At 43.8% G+C, this 16,210-nt stretch overlaps 1 protein-coding gene across 1 annotated transcript in view; it reads left to right on the top strand.

Annotated features, from left to right (window-relative positions):
- The first annotated feature begins 215 nt into the window (after positions 1-215).
- The window catches only part of HYAL2 (hyaluronidase 2), a 60,815-nt gene continuing 44,820 nt past the window's right edge, over positions 216-16,210 (top strand). The window contains exon 1 of the mRNA XM_068251562.1: positions 216-301. The gene's annotated coding sequence lies outside the window, so the exon portion shown is untranslated. The remainder of the gene's footprint in view (positions 302-16,210) is intronic.

Here is a 16,210-nt window from a genome sequence, read left to right as displayed (position 1 = left end):
TCCAGACTCCCTCTCTATGATCAAGCCTCATCAGGGGGTCCCCCCCCCACCACATACACACCCTACCAGTACAGAACACCACCCAGGCCTCTGTCAGCACCGCCAGCCAGGAGGAAACATCTCATTCCATTCAGGAGAGGAAATCAGCAGAGATCTGGGTGGGGGATGCAGGGCAGGAAGGAAAGGGGGGAGCAGCTGGGGACGGGGTAAGATAGAGAAGAGACGGCTGCACAAGTGCACAAGCAAGCATCCAGCAGAGGCGACAGCTCCTCACACTGACAGGCAGTGCTACTGTGCGCAGGTGAGTGATTGGGGGGGGGGGGGGGTATGAGGAGGGGGTGATATACACAAGTGCAGCAGCAGAGCTACTAGCAGATTTATGGTTTTTAATAGTGATGTTAGATATTCTGAATGCCAGAGACTGATTTTGTGAGTGTTTTCTACAACTTATTTTCACATATTAACCTATCTGTACATGGAGACTGGAATCTAAGCTGATAACACGTTTCGATCATATTAGCTAGCCATACACATATCAAATATGACCCAATATGCCAAGCTGATCAATCTCTATTGGCTGATCAATCCCTATTCGACTGGAATTCAATTGGATAATGATTGGGAACTACCTTACACAGCAAACTCAATTTGCAGGAAGCATTTTTGTGGTCAATGCAGACTTTCAAAATTACAAAACTAAACAAAATTGATTATACAGTAAGTGAATCGATTGGGTATGTTGGAGCAACATATTACTGGCAGATGTGATCAAAGTGATTGAATCTGTTAGAAATCGATTAGAAAAATGTGTGCATGGTCAGATTATCTGATCGTCTTCTTCGCACTGGAGCGTTTAACTAGCAATTTCAGCTGGTCTGTAAATCGCTAGCACTTGAGAAAGCGCTACAGAAATGCAAATTAATGGTAGTGTTCACACTGTAGCGATCGCCAGCGATTATCGATTTGCTGAAATCGCAAACATGGTGCATGTAGAATTTTTTTGTGATTTTGGAAGGATTGCATTTCAATGTAAAAGAATCACAAAACGCAATTACTCCAAAATCACTTTCCTGTACAGTGACAAATCACAGGAAAATTGCATTGCAAATGCTAGTAATTTTGCTTGCGTTTTGTGATTCCCAGTGTGAATGGGGCCTTAAAGCAATACAATGGGTTTGTTATGATTTAACCTCCCTGGCGTTATGATTATTTCCAGATTTAGGGTCTAAAAGCCATGCAATTTTTCCACAAGCTTTTAGACCCTAAAAACAAGAAGAAGAAAAAACAAAACATACCGCAGAGAGATCTGCAGCAGCTCCTGCGTATAACTCACTCAGGCATGGGAACTGAGCTGCGGATTTCCGCTCCGATCCTGGCTCGGATTACCGCTAAGGAGGTTAAAGTGTACCGGAGAGAAAAAAGTCTCAGATCACTGAGCAGTGCATTGATTTCTGGCAACAGTTATAGAAAATATGTATTTAGCTGTAGTGTGCAGTGATGCCAGATGCCAGATACACTCCTATTTCATCTGGGCTTCCTGTGCCTAGGCACACAGCGGAAGCAGAAGGCAAGGAGATATAAAGGAGCACTGACAGGTAGGCTTGCTGTTAGTAAGTAAGGGCCGGGTCACACTGGCACTTTCTGGTAAACGGATCTGTAAAAACGTATTTGATTTCTGTTCCAAAGTATCCATTTGTATCCATTTTCATTACAATGAAAAATACTAAAAAAAAAAAAAAAAAGAGTTACAGTATCTACACCAGGCTTTCTCAACCAGGGTTCCTTGAGGACTCTGCAGGGGTTCCTTGGCATTTTCCCCCATCGTGGGGGAAGTATAATAGAGCAGGGCTTTTCAACCAGTGGTACTTGGCTGTTGGCCAGGTGGTACACACCAGGCTTGCCTGCTATTTGTCTTGGCCCCATCTTGCCTCCACAAAGTTCATCTCCCCTCGCTGGTTCCTCACTGTGCTGCCCTGCAGCATACTTCAGACCTCAGATCAGTGGTGAAGTGACACAGGCGAACGGTGCACAGTGGCAGTCGGGTTACTGCTGATCTGAGGTCTGAACTATTCTGAAGGGCAGCACAGCAAGGACCTTGGAGGCTAAAGAGGCTTCCCCCTTCCTCCACAGTAGAGGGGATCCAGCGATAGGATGCCCAAAGATCTCCTTGTCAGCATACCCGCATGCGCAGTTGCAGTTCTCCACTTGGATTCTGGTGGAAACAGCCGAGCCTGATCGGGTCCGCTCTACTGCGCAGGAGCACGGCTGGTACTTTTACATTTTCAGGTGATAAAAGTGGTACAATTAGTGAAGAGATTGAAAAGCCCTGTAATAGAGCACATTATAATAGGTAGTACTGTAACAAGAAGCACTAAATTGGGGCATCAGGAGACGGTATAATGAGTGGCAGTGTAATGGGGGTAGTGAAATGAACATCCACACATACTTTTAAAGACCATGCCTCCTGCAAAATAAATGCAGGGGTTCCTCGAGACCAAAAAATTGTTTGCAGGGGTTCCTTGAGATCCAAAAGTTATTTGCAGGGTTCCTCCAGGGTAGAAAGGTTGAGAAAGGCTGATCTACACTGAGCAAAGGAGTGTGGCACAAAACTGATGATTAGATTGCACGAGGGCTGCATGGGTGATGGATGCATTGTTGCACCTTAATTTACATACATTTACATACACACATGAGCTGCCTACCGATACAGTCTTGCAAGGGGTGCTGGGTGGGCTTGCGTGACAGGAAAAGTGGCTGCAGAGCTCCATTTTTATAGTCAGTGAGTTGTGAAGATCTGTTTTCGCATTGCCTCCCATGAGCACTTTAGCCTCCGTTTCCATTCCGCTGTCCAGAAAAAAAACACTGCAGAATCAAAACTTGCGATCCGTTCAGTGGAGCGTGTGGAATCCGTCCAAATGGACCAATGTGAACGGATCCATAGGTTAACATTGGATCTGTTAGCATCCGTTTCATTACGATCCACTAACAGACCGGTATTTTAGTGCCAGTGTGAACCGGGCCTAAGCGCATTGAGGCACTTCTGTCAATTTTATTGGTTGTTAGTAACTTACATCCTAAAATGCAGGGCTGTGGAGTCGATACAAAAATCATCCGACTCCGACTCCTTAGTCTAATTAATACAAAGGCTATGGATTTGGTTAAAAAATCATCCTACTCCTCAGTTTATTGAAACCACCGACTCCAGGTACCCAAGATTGCTCCGACTCCTCGACTCCACAGCCCTGGTAAAATGTTGCCACTATATAAATAAAAGATAAAGTAATATGAAGTAGGATTTTAGTTACAGTTCACCTGTAACTACTGCTGTAAAATACTGCTGTAAAATGCAGTATTCCATTGCAAGAGATTTCACCTTTTTTCTTTAGGCAGGCGGTAAACAATGGTTCAGTGTTCAGAGAGTTACACAATGATCGCTATCTCTGTATTTCTCCTTTAGTAGCAGGTTAGTACACAGTGGGACTGCCTTTGCTATGTGTCAGTTACCGGTCCTTTTATAGCTCCATTCTCTCCCCTTTTAACATTGGATTCATGCAGTTCCAAGGATTGTATCCCGGAGGCGTGGGTGCATTGTGGGAAATGTAGTTCAGCAGCTGCTGCGGGGGTCGTGAGGTCAATGGCAAGGGTCGGAGGTCAGGGCTGAGCAGTTTGATGTGGGGGTTCGGAGCAAAGTTGTGACTTGAAAAAGGGGAGTTAGCCCTAAGGCTCTTCCTGTTACTTTCATCTTTTTTTAATTTTCCTTGAGCGACAGCAGGGACAGATGTATACAACTATACAACAGCATGGAACATATGGGATCCTAGATAGGAGACTGGAAAGAGCCTCACATTTCTTTATGATTAGCCAGTACAGTACAGAATTCCAAGCACTGCCAGTCATTACTTTGCTGAGCAGAAGAGAGCTGAAAGCTGATTGGTTGGCCCAGGTTACACAATGTTCCTCCTATAACCCACTATTCCCACATCAGATGCTCATTGAGAAGCTAAGTTGTTTGAGTTTGCTGCACATTTGTTAGAAATAGCATACAACTTGAATCTGAGCCTATCAAAATCAGTATCTGCTGAGTTTGATGTGGTCAGTTTCAAGATGTGTTTAATTTGCAACAAATTTGGCAACAAACTTGAAAAATTGGCACATTATTTATTATCTGGACCCGAGTATAAAGTCATAATGCAATTGGACTGTTTTATTTTATGTGGCCCACCATAATCCCTCTAACGTGATCTGAAAACCCCTAGGTAGGCTTTTGTTGAAATCAAACTGCGCTCTTAAGCAGGCCATACACTCGTTAGATTAGCAGCAGATAGATCATCAGATAGATCTCTGATCTATCTGATGTGTTTAGGAAATTTTTTTACTAGGAACAGATTTCCAATAGATTTCAGTTTGAAATCTATTGAAAATCGATCTGATGTATTTTTTTGCTATCAGATTTCCATTAGGTCCAATGCAAAATGATTGCAGATCAACAGATCGACCTAGATTTTCCAGCATGTCAGATAGATTGAAATTGATCAAAATCAGCCGCAAATCGATCGATTGGTCAATCGGTTCAGTGTATGGGCACCTTTAATTGAAATATGTTCCGTCACAGAGGTATAGTGGGATTACCCGAAAGGCTACATGTCTCATTGCATATTAATAGTGTAGTGTCCCCCGTAGGTATCCATCTCCTGGAATTAACCATCCTCTTCGGTGAAACAGTTCATATGAGGCTTACGGCGGCACCACGGACTGCAGGCCACCATCTCCCTGCTGTTGCTTTTCTTTCCAAGCTCATGCAAAGCATTAGCGTGCAGGGTTGCTCTCACGAGTAATCAGGAGTGATTACCCGTGATTCAATTGAGGCTTAATTTGCGCAGGTGTGTGGTGGGGATATAAGGAGTTATTTACCCATAATTCCACTGTCCGCCCTGCATTCCAAACAGCTTGCAAGCGTCCTATTGGTCGCGTTGCACGCCTCACCACGGCGCACTTCCTCCTTCAAGCCGGAAGGAGGAAGTGTGCCGGTGTGAGGCTTGCAGGCTTTTTATTGCACTTTTCTCCTGGCGGACTTAAAGCACTTGAGCTGCACCCACTAGGATGTACTCTATAGGCAGTATCAGTGTTAGGGAGTCTAGCACAACTCCTTACTGAATAGGTGCTGAATTACTGAACAGAAAGAGCCAAGATTTGAACCCAGGTCTTCTGAGTCAGAGGCAGAGCCCTTGAGCAGTACTCCATTCAGCCACTGCTGGATAGCCTCCAGGCTCCTCCCTACACGTTTCAACAATGACCCATCATGGACTAGGGGGCAAGCTGTAAAGGCGAACAATAAAAATATTGCATAAGCACACCCCCTCTCTGCCCTCGACAGAGCCCACTAAAATTCTGTACTATGTACCAACATCTATATTTTGTGTATACCACTGTCTGTATCATTATTCAGCCCCTGTTTGCTAGAGGTAGCGCCACTGCTCTTCACAGAAATTACATATAGGACTTGCTGGCCGCAGCACAGGGAGGGGGGTTAACTTACCTATGTCGCCGCCTGTAGCTGATGCAGTTCACTCGCGTTCCACGCCACTCACATGCCTTATCCTTCAAACCCAAATAAGCAACAGATAGAAAAAACAAGTACATTAGAGTTAGACAAGCAAGTTACATCTCGTGGAACATATCACATCTTTTTAGGGGGAAGGTAAATACAAAAACAAAAAATGTCAACTTTCAAATAATTATGCTCAGTTATGTACTCAATACTTGGTCAGGAATCCTTTTGCAGAAATGACTGCTTCAATGCGGCGTGGCATTTAGGCAATCAGCCTGTGGCACTGCTCAGGTGTTATGGAGGCCCAGGATGCTTCGATAGCGGCCTTAAAGGGAAGGTTCAGGGACTATCCGAAAAAAATAAAAATCCCCATCCACTTACCTGGGGCTTCCTCCAGCCCGTGGCAGGCAGGAGGTGCCCTCGGCGCCGCTCCGCAGGCTCCCGGTGGTCTCCGGTGGCGCGCCCGACCTGGCCAGGCCGGCGGCCAGGTCGGGCTCTTCTGCGCTCCAAGGCCCGGCACTTCTGCGTCCCACGCCGGCACGCTGACGTCATCGGACGTCCTCCGGGCTGTACTGCGCAGGCGCAGTAGTTCTCAAATACTTTCACTTCTCAAATATTACTGTGTGTGTTTCCTAGATGATATATTTAACTGACAATTTTTATCATAACAACCAACGATTTATTAAGGAAAATCGACGATCAACAAGGTTGCCCAAACTTTCGCATGCTGATATATATATATATGTATATATATATATATATATATATATATATATATATATGGAGAGAGAGAGAGAGAGAGAGAGAGAGGGGGGCTCGTTCACACTAGGGGTGTTTTTGAGATTTTTTTAAGCGCTGGTGATTTTTAAAATCGTCCTGAAAGCTCTTGTGCAATGATTCTCTATAAGAGAGTTCACATCTGAGCGGTTGGTTTCCGATCTGCTCAGCAAAGCGCTGCCTGGACCACTTTTAAGGCGATTCCGCTTCATTGGAAGGTACAGGCAAAACGCTCACAAAATCGCTTTGTGCAGCGATTGCATTTTTAAGTATAAATACATTGTATTTATTATTTTCCGGTTCAAAGAGTTCACTTCCTGACTTGTATCAGGGAGTGAATTAGAAAATCGGCTCAAGAAAAGCGCTTAGAAAAGCGCTTTTAACAAAACCGCATTGACCACCCAAGCGCCGGGAGAGGAAAAAAAACTCCAAGTCTCTAAAAAAGCGGACGGACACGTGAGCGGAATGCTATGGGAACGAGGCCTGGAGAAGATCTTCACACACAAGGAAAAAAGTAATACATATACAGTCTGCACACGTTATTACAAATCACTTCCTCACAGGAAAAGGTATGCAATGATTGGTGAAGGGGCTGCTATTCCTTGGAATTTCATCATGTGTAACAGCTAGATGGCATACCTTGTATTTATTATTTTCTAACAGCTACATTTGCAGAGCACGCTGCCATTTCTCTCTCGTTATTGCTGGTAGTGCCGGCTCTTTGTGCTCACAGAAGTGGGCTTTGTCTATGCCATGGCCCTTCCATTGTTGTGACATTGCCCCCCCTCCATTAGTGACAGCTTTCCACTTGTCTGCACAGATCAGACAGAGCAGATGGCGGAGGTCAGAGGGGCACATGAAGTGGGCATTCCTTGCATAGCTCAGACATGTTCAGACACAGTACCAGCCGAGTGGCGTGCGCTGGAATAGCTGCCAAGAGGGACAAACAACAAAAGCCACTTTTCCTCCTCATGCATGGAGATAGGAAGGGGGGCACCAGTGTTTTGTTGATCTATGCTGCTTAGTGGAGACATGCTACATAGAGCAATAAAATCCTATCTCAACACCTAGACTTAACACTTTCCTTATTGGTCCCCAACACTGACTCCCATCCTTATGGCCCATACTCACGAGTGACATTTGTCGCCGCAACACGCAGCGCGCGCGTGTTGCGGCGACAGGTCGCCCGTGAGTATGGGCCGCCGCACGCGCGCGCACCCTGAACTGTCGCCCGTCGCTCATGTCGCCAGGCGATTGAAACTTTCAATCGCATGGCGACAGTAGCCGCTGCCCCCCCGCCGCAACTGTCGCTAGTCCGCGTGAGTACGCGGACTAGCGACAGCAACCTCCATTGAGGTTTATGGAGCTTCCGGCGGGGGGAGGAGGAACGTCGGCGACAGCTTCCGTCTCGCCGCTGGTTCCTCTTCCGCGTGAATACGCGGAGGGACCTGGAGAGAAGCTGTTGCCGGCCTGTCGCCCACACGCTCACGTGTGCTGGCGACAGGCGATTTTTGCAGCCCGTGAGTACGGGCCATTACTCTCTAACCTCTACCCCCTTCTCACTTATGCCTAACCTGACCCCCATGCCTAGTGCCTAACCTTAAAGTGAACCGAGCATCATTTTTAACTCCCAGGGCAGCTCTATAGCAAATTAAAAATGCATTCTAAAAATGTGGTTTATTATTAAAAAAAACTTTCATTTTACCTCATCTTTTAACATTCAATGGTTAAAATAGGCACCTCTTCCGTCCGTGAAAGAACCTGCGGACAGATGGAGGAGCAACAGATGATGGAAAGCAGATAAGAAATCACCTCATTAGACTTAATTGACCACAAACAAACCCTGAGGGCCCGTTTCTACTTGTGCGGTGCAAATTTGTTGCGGAAAACGCGAAAAAAATTTTGCATGCGGATGCAAATTTTACCGCAAATTCACGTACATTTTTGCGTTTTTTATAGGTATGCGCATTTAACCATGTCAGTGCCTGTGTGCTTTTACATTGATTTTAGACGAAAACGCACGCGAATTTGCATGGAAAATTCGCAAAGTGAAAACGCATGCGAATTTCCTATTAATTACATTGTATGCCGTGTACGAATTGATTTGCAGATTTTTCCTGCACAGAAAAATGCTCTGTTTTCCTGACAAGTGGAAACAGGCTAATTAACGTGTATTATTTGTGCGAACCTGCTTGCAGAAAATGCATGCAGATTCGCGATAGTGGAAACGGGCCCCGAGTCTTCCCCACTGTACTTTAAACAGAAAACATTATGCTGGGAATACACCATGAGATTTTTGGAAGATAGATGGTTCGATAGATAATTTCCGACATGTCCGATCTGATTTTCGATAATTTTTCTGATCGATTTACATAGACGTGAATGGAAATCGATTGGAAAAACGATCTGAAAATCGATCGGACAGTAAATCTGCTGAAAAATCTCATCGTGTTTTCCCAGCATCAGTCACACTTGAAGAATTTCACACCTAGCCTGGATAATAGCAGTGGAAAAGTAGCAGGGGGTTGTACTTCTCAAACATGGCAGCCCTTTCAGCTATTCGAAGCCAGGAGCTGCTTAGATCCCTTTAAAATCGTGGAGTATTGTACCGTGTTAGCAATCAGTAAAATAAAGAAGTTTTTATTTAGGATGATCCCATTTATTAGCTTACTTAGAAGAAAATGAGTAAGCTTTCAGCTATGAAGCCTTCCTCAGACTTGATTCATGTGAAAGCTTCATAGTCGAAACTTCTTTCTCTTAAAAAGAACCCAAAGTGAGAGACATATGGAGGCTGTCATATTTATTTGAACAATGCTGATCCACTGCCTCTAGTACTTTTACCCATAGACCCTGAACAAGCAGGCAGATCAGATGTTTCTGAGAAAACTCTAAGCAGGTTGGCTGCATGCCTGTCTCGGGTGTGTGATTCAGATACTACTGACCAGAAAGATCAGCAGGACTGCCAGGAAACTGGTATTGTTTAAAAGGAAATAAATATGCCAGCTTCCATATGTCTCTCACCTCGGGTTCCTTTTAATTCCTCCCCCTACCTCACCTAACGCATTTTTTTAAATTTTTTTGTATTATTTTAAAGTCCTCAACCCACTTTGGGCCCGATCCAATTCACTTTTTCTCCCAAGTTTTCTCCTATGAGATAATTTTCATTGTATGTTTAAAATAACATTTCAGCACTTGCAATTGAAAAGGTACCAAAAAGTAGGTGAAAAAGTACCGTCAAGAGTATTTTCTTGCTTGCTAGTGGCTTAATAAAAGGCATTTTATTTATAAGATGTGAAAATATCACCTAGAACAATGATGGCTAACCTTGGCAATCCAGCTGTGACAAAACTACAAATCCCATCATGCCTCTGCATTACCTAGTTGTGCTTAGAGCTGTCAGAGTATTGCAATGCCTAAAGGTGCCCATACACTCGTCAGATTGGCAGCAGATAGATAAGAAATGCATCTGATGATCTATCTGATGCGTTTTTGGAACATTTTTTACCAGGATAGAATTCCAATAGATTTCAGTTTGAAATCTATTGAAATTCGATCTGATGGCATTTTTTTGCCATCAGATTGCCATTAAGGCCAATGCAAACTGATAAGCAATCTCATCAGATCGACCTAAATTTTCCACCCTGTCAGTTCGATGGAAATCCATCGAAATTGATCGAAATCGGCCATCGATCGGTCGATTTGCCAACCGATTTGCAAACGATCAATCGATCGATCGATCGTGATCGATCGGTCGGCCAGAAAATCGGCTGAGTGTATGGGCCCCTTAATGGGACTTGTAGTTCCACTACAGCTGGAGTGCCAAGGTAAGCCATCACCTGCCTAGAAGAAAAGATAAGAGATAAAGTGATTTGGAGGGGGCCATTACTGCAGAATCTTAACCCTCACCCTACATCATCTATAACCTAACCTTAAAGGGAACCTGAAGTGAGTAAAATTATTTAAAATAAACACGTGAGGTAACTTCAAATGAACATTACATAGTTACCTTGCCATCAGTTCCTCTCAGAAGCTCAACATTTTCTTCTGACAATAATCCCTTCCAGTTCTGACAACATTTTGTCAAAACTAAAATGTCAGTTATATATCAGTTTATGTCAGTTATAGCTGAGAGGACAACTGATGTGCCAGGTAATGTCCATGTTTCCCTATGGCTCAAGTGGGTGATATCACAGTTTTTTTTTTTTAACAAATAAGTTTTATTGAATCATTTTTGTTTTTAAAGCACAACAAATAACATAGATTTACAGCATTCCCCTTGAAGAACCCCAACATCCCTCCCCAGTCCCTCCTCCCCACCCCGCCCGGTCTTGCTTGCATATCAGAGATAACCAAACATTTTCTAATGTAAAACTCGCTAGTTTTATGAATCATAGTCAATACCTTGTTTTTTGAGGTGTTCTATCCATGGAATCCAAATACTCTCAAATTTAAGAGGGCACTTTCTTTGAATGTACGTTAATTTATAAAATGGTAAGGCAGCGTTGACCATTATGATCCATTCTTTTATTGTTGGAGGACCCTGTCTGATCCAGTAGGTAATAATATTTTTCCTGGCATAGTAGCATAGGAGATCCCAAAGTGTCAGCAATCTCCTATTGGGAACTATATCACCTGCGATTCCTAGTAGATGCGTTTTAGGGCTAAGGATAATTGGCCTTTCAAAGATTTTCTGAAGAAAGTTGTTTATTTGATTCCAGTATGTCTGTATGTGAGGGCACAACCAGACCATATGGATAAAGTTTGCTTGACCTTGGTCACACCTGGGGCACCTGTCTGATCTCCCTGGATACATCTGTGCCAGACGATAAGGGGTAAAATATATTCTGTAAATAAATTTTAATTGTACTAGTCTATCTTTTATGGAGATAAGATAAGATCCCGTGTCTTCCAACATGTCCCTCCACTCAGACTCCTCCAAACCAGGTACATCATTTTGCCACTCTTGGAGTGCTTTAGCTACTCTGGGAGTCGAGGTATCTAGTACAGTAGAGTATATTGCAGACAGGGGGGACTCTAGGTGTTTTTGTAGCAAAAGGGCTTCTAGTGGATCTGATTTTAGAACAATGTTTCTAGAAAACTGCGCTTTCGCTGCATGTCTCACTTGGATATATCGAAAGAACATCTTGTTTGTTAGGGAAAATTCTTGTTTTAATATATCGAAGGAGGACAACTGCCCTTCTGTAACAATATGTTTTAGCCATTTGATACCAAATCTGGACCATTGAATAGGGTCAGGTATGTGTTGGAAGTGTGTCAACTGAGGATTACACCACAAGGGGGTAAAGGGTGAGTATATATCTGGTTGTTTGTATCTTTTCCTAGCTGCATCCCAAACTTTGATGGTAAGGGTCATAGGGTCTGGTAGGTCAGCAAGTGCTTTAGCCCCTCTAAATGGCAGGAGGGAGAGTCCCTCGAGTGACCCCACCGTCGCCGCCTCTAGAATAGATGCTGTGTTCCTGTGATCTTGAGCGAACCACCATCTGATAGTTACGAGTGTTGCTGCCCAAAAGTATAATTTAAAGTTGGGAAGGGCCATACCCCCAAGGGAAGTGGGGAGCTGTAGAGAGGTAAGAGAGATGCGTGGTATTCCTCCCGCCCACAGGAAATTTGTTAATATTTTGTTAATTCTTTTAAAGGTTGAATTAGGGATCCACACTGGTGTCTGTCTAAAGACATATAGGAAGCGTGGTAGGTATAGCATTTTGATAAGATTAGATCTCCCCATTACCGTAAGTGGCAATTTGGCCCAGGTATGACATTTTTTGTCGAACGAGTCTATAATTGGGTTAAGATTGATTCTAAGATACTCTTTTAGCGGATATTTAATATATATCCCAAGGTATTTAAAAGTGGATACCCATTGTAAAGGAGTGTGTGCAGCAGTTTTTTGAGCGTCTGAATCTATTGAGAATAGTGAGGACTTTTCCCAGTTTATCTTTAAACCGGAATATTTCCCAAATTTATCCATGACTGTCAACAGAGTTGTCAGCGATTTATTAGCATCCCCAAGGAAGAGAAGGAGATCGTCCGCGTATAGTGCAATCTTTTCAGTCAAGTTACCGATCCGCATGCCTTGGATATCATCTGTTGCTCGTATCATAGCTGCAAGTGGCTCGATTGCAAGTGCGAATAAAAAGGGGGATAGAGGACAGCCTTGTCTTGTGCCCCTGCTTAGATTAAATGCATTGGACACTATTCCATTAGTGAGAACTCTCGCTCTGGGAGTGGCATACAGTAGTTGAATCCATCGTAGGAATTTAGGTCCCACTCCAAACCTTTGAAGCAGCAGCCACAAATACTGCCACTCCACAGAGTCGAAAGCCTTTTCTGAATCCAGTGAGGCTACCACCCTACATCCAGAGTTATCATGTTTTGTTGAGAGATTGACAAACAGCCTCCGAAGATTTATGTCCGTCCCTCTCCCAGGCATGAACCCTGTTTGGTCTGGATGTATAATGGAGTCTAGTAATGGCTTGAGCCGGTTAGCTAATATTTTGGCAAGTATTTTTGCATCCATGTTGATTAAAGAGATAGGTCTATAAGACGAGCATAGCAACGGATCCCTTCCCTCCTTGGGGATGACAACTATCAGTGCCTCTCTCATGGACTCAGGCAACGACTGAACACCATTCGGATCCCTAAATAGGTCATAGAGGAATGGGATAAGTTTTTCAGAGTGCTGTTTAAGTTTTTCAGAGTGCTGTTTATAAAATTCGGATGGTATCCCATCTATCCCCGGGGTTTTGTTAGGTTTTAATGTCGCAATTGCGTTAGCTATTTCGTCTGAGGAGATCGGAAGCTCAAGGGGTTTTTTGTGTTCCTCAGAAAGTTCTGGGCGTGAAATAGTTAACAGGTAGTCCTGTAGTTCCTGGATTGGGGAGTTATATCTAGTGGTGTATAAATTAGTATAGTATTTAGTAAACTCTTCGTTTATCCCTTCAGCGCTAGTTATAGTGTCACCCGACCCTGCGTTAATAGCAGGGATAGTTACTGCAGGGATATGTTCCTTGGTAATCCATGCCAACATTTTCCCACATTTGTCCCCATATTCGAATATTCTCTGTTTTTGGCAAAGGTCAGCTTTTTTCGTTGAGTCTACATGAAGGATTTTAAGATTAGTAATGGCCAGTTGCCAGTCTGAGTATGTGGCTCGGTCGGGCCTCGCCAGATACAGGATTTCGGTGTCTTTGACTCTGTTTTCTGCTGTTTGGAGTTCTAGAAGTCTACCCTTCTTGCATTGTTTAATTTGCACCATATACTCCCCTCTCATGTAAGCTTTGAACGTGTCCCATACTATTGGTTTATCAGCAGAGTCTTTGTTAGTGGACCAGAACTGAGCGATCGCTAGTGGGATTTTCTCCTGGATTGCCTGGTCATGAATCCAATAGCCGGATAGTCTCCATGGTTTACAAGCGGAGTGTTGTCTAAGTGTTAGTGTAGTTAAGAGGGGCGCATGGTCTGAGAGGGCCCATGGAAGACGCTGTATAGAGTGTATAATAGGCAATGAGGAGTTGGAAGCCAGGACCAGGTCTATTCGTGATAGAGTTTTATGTGAAGCCGAATGGCATGTGTATCCAGGAAGGTCTGGGCACCTCCACTTCCATATATCAACAAATCCCATACTGTCTACCCAAGTTTTGAGTTCTTTGGGTTCTTTTAAATTAGGTTTCTGTCTATCTTGTGGTTGCATTACCATATTAAAATCTCCTGTTAGTATAATTTTTTCCGGAGCCCATTCTGCAATTAGGGGAGCTAAGTTATCTAAGATACTTGTTGTAGCAGGAGGTGGTATATAGATACCCACAATCAGGATATCTTGCATATGTATCAGTGCGTGCATAGCAACGTACCTTCCCTGTGTGTCTAATTTAAGATGCAGAAGTTGGAATGGGAGCGTTCTACGCACCAAGACACTCACCCCTCTAGAGTACGAGGAGTAAGTAGCATGGTAGCAACTACCCACCCAAGGTTTTTTTAAAGCAAGGACTCAACTACCAGTTAAATGGGTCTCTTGCAGTATACAGACATCAGGTTGATGCTGCTTGAGGTAATTAAAAACTAGAGATCTTTTGAATTTGTCATTAAGCCCTCTTACATTCCACGATAGAACTTTACAGTCACCTTTCATTGTCATTATGAGTGTGCATGAGAACAATTAAATGGTTATTACAGTATATAGAAAATCCTGTGCAAGGCAAGACCTGGCTAAAGAGCCCCTTATCCCCTAAAAACATTACATCAATCATGTTATTTCACTTCCCACCCTATATCCCAACGGGTGATATCACAGTTTAACAGTGTGCTGACCAGGAAGCTGTTATGGGGTAATGGCCATTTTCAAAATGGACAGAGAATTCCATTAATCACAGTGGTCAAACAGGACGCAGGAGAGGAGAAACAGATTGAGGAGTAGACTACACGGGAGGTAAGTATGACTTCTGTATGTTTATTTTGACTCTTAATTTTCAGTTCAGGTTTTCTTTAAAGTGAACATGAACTGATGTTAAAAATGTACTTCTGAACTAACATGGGGCTTCCCCCCGCCCCCCACGTTGTCCATGAGGTCACTCGGCGTACACTGGGTCCCGTCCATTCTCCTGCTGGCGGCTCCGTTATCTATGCCACCTGCCCGGGATGTATGCGCAGCCTGTCTGCGCGCCCGTCATGATCGTGCTCCAATCGCTGGGAGTATTCTGCACATGTGCGGTTCTCGAAAGAATGAATCTCACATGCGCAGAACACTCCCAGCTATGTGAGCTTGATCAAGATGGGGCACGTGGATGGGCTGCGCAGGTAACAGAGCTACCAGCGGCAGAACGGAGGGGATGCCGAGGGAACTCTTGGACTGTGAGGGGGCTGGAGGAAGCCCCGGGTAAGTTCAGAAATACAATTTTAACATCAGTTCAGGCACCAAACAAGCCTTTCCAAAACCTAACCCTAATCCTCCATGTATGTACTTTAACCTTAACTCACTAGTAGCACATTTCCACATATGACAAATTACACATAATGCTGTGGCAGAATATGTACAGCAACATCTATCGGGAGGAGAAAGGGCCTGACCATAGAAGCTTACAATCTACAGTATAAGCTTTGCAGAAGGAAGCAGGAGTGGATCAGTCCAAAGAGCCGCTGGGTCAAATGATATGCTTCAAAGAGAAATTCAGGCTGATGATTGTATCAGGAGAAAGTATGATCAGTGAAGGTGTTCCACAATGTTGTTTAGAGATCTGCCACAACGGATCACTAAATTATGCAGAATTCAGTGCCCACACACACACAATTACTGTCACTCACATGGATTGGGACTCGATCCCCTGAGAGAAACTTTGGGGCCGAGTTCTGTACAGATCCGTTACTAGGCTGTTCTGTTGGCATGGAGAGGGGAGAAGGGAGGGGTAAGGAAGTAGAACAATGGACTCTGCAGGCATTTAGATGATATTATTCTCGCAGATGCATCGGGGAGGGATGGGGGTTGCCATATCCAAGGTAGATTCTCAGCAGGGACAACATTCTAGCACACAAGGCTTTACAACTACTTCTGTTGCCTAATAAGCAGGATAAAGGAATGATGCACAATTAAAACAAGCTATACTGAAATTAACATAATAAAATGGCATGTTATTTACAATATTGCACTATGAATTATTTAGTCAGTGTCTGCTTATTGTAAAATCTTTCCTCTCCCTGATTTACATTCTAAAATGTATCACGGGTGTTGACATCTTTAGTGCTGACTGGTGCAGCTTTGCAGAATGTTTATATACTAAGTATTCCAAAGCCAGTAGAAAAAATACCTGGTCTTCCACAATGCTCTGGGAGGAATGTTCCACAAAGCCAAACAGCCTAGGCTAAACATCACTG

The sequence above is a fragment of the Hyperolius riggenbachi genome, chromosome 9 (assembly GCF_040937935.1).
Source record: "Hyperolius riggenbachi isolate aHypRig1 chromosome 9, aHypRig1.pri, whole genome shotgun sequence".
Lineage (NCBI taxonomy): Eukaryota > Metazoa > Chordata > Amphibia > Anura > Hyperoliidae > Hyperolius > Hyperolius riggenbachi.
The sequence above is the reverse complement of the archived record's forward strand: the minus strand, read 5'-3'. Positions and strand labels throughout refer to the sequence as shown.